This window comes from Chenopodium album, chromosome 4 (assembly GCF_948465745.1).
Source record: "Chenopodium album chromosome 4, dcCheAlbu1.1, whole genome shotgun sequence".
NCBI lineage: Eukaryota > Viridiplantae > Streptophyta > Magnoliopsida > Caryophyllales > Amaranthaceae > Chenopodium > Chenopodium album.
The window spans coordinates 59,351,315-59,355,660 of record NC_137837.1 but is presented as its reverse complement, the minus strand read 5'-3'; the positions used below and the strand labels follow the sequence as shown (position 1 = coordinate 59,355,660).

The 4,346-nt window shown below is 43.4% G+C and overlaps 1 non-coding gene across 1 annotated transcript; it reads left to right on the top strand.

Annotated features, from left to right (window-relative positions):
- The first annotated feature begins 3,976 nt into the window (after positions 1–3,976).
- On the top strand, positions 3,977–4,082 carry LOC145629715 (small nucleolar RNA R71). Its single transcript, XR_014111869.1, has one exon. It is a non-coding gene; the product is annotated as a small nucleolar RNA R71 (small nucleolar RNA).
- Positions 4,083–4,346: the final 264 nt, after the last annotated feature.

The window sequence follows — 4,346 nt, the reverse complement described above, 5'->3', positions numbered from 1 at the left end:
ATCGACCCCTCTTTTCAATAAAATGGGATCATCCCAAATGTATCTCTTGGCCCCGTGCTTGAGTTTTCGACGTTGTTGCGAAGTGAAATCGGGCGGTATGGTACTACAAGCTAAGTAATTCACAATATCCGCATACCAAGGCTCCGATTTCACTTCAAGGACATAAAGCACATCATCTCTTAGAGCGTCCTCTATTGGCAAGCCATCATCTTCAAACCTTGCACCGCCCAACCTTGAGAGGTGATCCGCCACCACATTCTCGGCTCCCTTCTTGTCTCTCATCTCATAATCGAAGTCTTGGAGGACTAAAACCCATCTCAACAACCTTGGTTTAGCTTCCTTCTTCCCTATCAAATATTTGAGAGCCGAGTGGTCGGTATACACAATTGTCTTAGAACCAATGAGGTAGGTTCTAAACTTCTCGAATGAATGGATAACCGCTAGGAACTCCTTCTCGGTAGTTGTGTAGTTTCGTTGGGCATCATTGAGAGTTTTAGACAAATAATGTATGACATGAAGTTTCCCATTCTTTCGTTGTCCAAGAACCGATCCAATGGCCTCGTCGCTTGCATCGCACATGAGCTCAAATGGAAGAGACCAATCCGGACCTTGGACAATAGGAGCGGTGCAAAGGGCTTCTTTCAACCTACAAAAGGACTTGTGACAAGCATCATCAAACACAAACTCCTTATCTTGTTGAAATAGGGATGTGAGGGGCTTAGCGATCATTAAAAAATCTTTAATAAAGCGCCGATAGAACCCGACATGGCCAAGAAAAGACCTCACTTCCCTCACGTTGGTGGGGGGAGGAAGTTTTTCGATGACCTCAACCTTGGCTCTATCAACCTCAATGTCGGCATGGGAAATTTTGTGCCCAAGAACAATCCCACTTTCAACCATAAAGTGGCACTTTTCCCAATTCAACACGAGGTTAGCCCTCTCACACCTTTCTAAGCAACGAGATAAATTAGATAGACAATATTCATAGGTGGCTCCTCCAACGGAGAAGTCATCCATGAAGACTTCTATCTCATCCTCAATCATATCACTAAAAATGGACATCATGCAACGTTGGAATGTTGCGGGGGCATTACAAAGCCCGAAAGGCATCCTACGATACGCATAAGTATCGTAGGGTCATGTGAAAGTCATCTTCTCTTGATCCTTGGGGTCAATCGGGATTTGGAAAAATCCCGAGTAACCATCAAGGAAACAATAGAAGGAATGCTTTGTAAGTCTTTCCAACATTTGATCAATGAACGGTAGTGGAAAATGATCTTTGCATGTACTTGTGTTAAGTTGGTGATAGTCAATACACATGCGCCAACCGGTAACAAGTCTAGTGGGTACTAGTTGATCATGATCATTTTTCACTACCGTCATGCCCCCTTTCTTAGGCACAACTTGCACGGGAGATACCCAATTACTATGAGAAATTGGGTAAATAATTCCCGCATCAAGAAGCTTAGCCACTTCCTTCCGCACAACCTCTTGCATGGAAGGGTTAAGCTTTCTATGCCTTTGCCTAACTGGTTTGGCATCTCCCTCTAGATCAATTTTGTGCATACATAAAGATGGACTAATACCTTTGATATCATTAATGGTATAACCCAAAGCTTTTTTGTGTTTTCTCAAAACATTGATTAAGAGGGAGGTTTGCTCCTCCGTTAGGTTAGAATTTACAATCACGAGGAAAGACTCATCGGGACCAAGAAATGCATACCTCAAGCCCAAAGGTAGAGGTTTCAAGTCTACCTTTGGTGCTCCCTTACCATTGGGGCTCTCTTCTCTTTCTTCAACTTGAAAGAGGTCATGAATGTAAGGAGCCTCTTCTTTCATGCTCGCGCCCTTGCACTCCTTCTTGCTTTCCTCAAGCAAATCCTCATAGAATTGTATGTCTTCTTTGTGAGTACCTATCTTTGATTCATTCAACAACACACTTTCAAGAGGATCATTAGTAGCATGCAAGTGGGAGCGAGAAAATTCATCAAGAACCGTATCAAGAACATCTACCCTAAAGCATTCACCACTTGAGGAGGGTTGTTGCATGACATTGTTCAAATCAAACTCAATAGAATCATTGTCAATTTTCAAGGATATCTTCCCCTCCTTCACATCGATGATAGCTCTAGAAGTGGCTAGAAATGGCCTACCCAAAATTATAGGAATCCTCTCATCCTCATCCATCTCTAGCACATAGAAATCCACGGGGAATGTGAACTTTCCTACCTTAAGGGGAATGTCCTCAACTTTGCCTATGGGGAACTTAACGGAACGGTCCGCTAGTTGGAGAGTAATGTTAGTGGGAGAGAGGGTTCCTACACTAAGCTTTTGGTAGACGGAATAGGGCATGAGACTCACACTTGCTCCTAAATCATACAAGGCTTTATCAAATTCAATGCCATTGATAGAACAAGGGATGGAAAAGTTACCCGGATCTTTCAATTTGGTAGGTAGTTTGTTGGAAAGAATTGCACTACAATTGGTGGTCAAACTCACCGTCTCACACTCCCTTCTCCCACTCAAAAGATCTTTCAAAAATTTGGAATAGTGGGGCATTTGCTTCATAGCATCAACAAAAGGGACGGAGATATGTAAATTCTTAATGACTTCCAAAAACTTCCCAAATTGGGCATCAAGTTTAGCTCTCACAAATCGTTGTGGAAAGGGTAGCTTCTCCTCTCTAGGTTGGCGATTTAGGGGCAAGGGGGTGGCTTCTTTTTCCTTGGGCACCTCAACATGTTTTTACTTTTCAACACTCAATGGCTCATTGGGTTTTTCACCCTCATTCTCTAACTCCACCTCTTCTTGGGATTCTTCCTCAATTAAAGGGTCACTCCCTACTACCTTCCCACTCCTTGTTGTCACGGCATACAAAGGTTTTGGGTTGACTCCTTGACTTGGTATGTGAGAAGAAGAAGAAGGGGATGAATTAGATGCAAGTTGAGCAATTTGAGTCTCAAGCATTTTCATATGAGCATTGGTTCGTTTTTGGGCCTCTTCATGTTTCTTTTGATCCTCCTCACGCATTTTTAAAAGAGCATCTAATTTAGCCATCACGGGATCTATTGGAGGGGCTTCAAGTTGAAGAGGTTGTTGAGGTGGAGGAAGTTGGGGTTGATGGAAACCCGGAGGCCTATTAGTTTGGGCATAGTTAGAAACAAATTGGCCCCTATTGCCTCCGGTGCCTTGGTTAGGAACATTGCTTTGTTGATTATTTCCCATGTTACCTTGGTCACCAAAATTTTGATTTTGATGGTCATGGTATCGGGAATTAGGTTGTTGGTTTTGATTACCATACCCTCTTTGGTTAGAGTAGCCTCTTCCATTGAAATTGGAAGGGCCTCCCCCACCATGGTATTGGTTATCATAACCACCACCACTTTGGTTCCAACCACGGTTTCCACCTTGATTCCAATTCCCCATTTGATTGGAGTTTGGCCTCAAGTTTCCTACATTTCCCATTCTAGGAGCAAAATTCATAGCATTGACATTTTCCATATTACCATCATGTTCATGGGAAGGGGGTTGGACTTCACAAGCATAGACACAATGAGAGGTATCATGATCATAGGTTTCACAATTAGAACAAAACATGCATCCTTGGGGCATTGTATTGTAAGAAGAGGGGGAGGAAGCATCCATACCATTGCCTCCCTTGGTTGAAGGGGAGGTATTACCATGAGGGTTGGACCTTTCTTTCATCAATTCATCCATTTGCTTGGTCATTTTGGAGATTTGGGTAGAAAGGTTGTTGATTGCGTTGGCTTGCTCCAATGCATAAACACCCTTGCTAGAAGTAGCATCCCTTTCTCCTTCGTACCAATCATCATAGTGCTTTGCGGCTTCCTCTATAATACACTCCACTTCATGCTCTCCTTTGTTCATGATTGGACCACCGACCGCGGCGTCTAGGCTTGTTCTTCCTTGAGGTGTGAGACCTCCATAGAAAGTGTGAATGAGTTGATACTTGGGTATCCCATGGTGTGGGCATTGACGTTGAAGCTCTTTGTATCGTTCCCATGCCGCACTTAGAGACTCACCACTCTTTTGGCGAAAACCTTGAATCAAAGACCGAGCCTCGGCGGTCTTCCTATGGTTATAAAACCTCCTCAAGAAGGCCGTAGTCACTTGGTCCCATGTCGTGAGAGAATTAGGGGGCACCTCCTTCTCTAGCCATTCTAGACCACTCCCAATTAGCGAAAATGGAAACATTTTGAGGCGAATATATTCTTGAATCACTCCATTGGCCTTTATTGTGTCACAATATTTCTCAAACTCTTTTAGGTGCTCATGAGGACTCTCAAACTTTCCACCCGAGAATTGTTTCCTCTCAATCAAGGCAA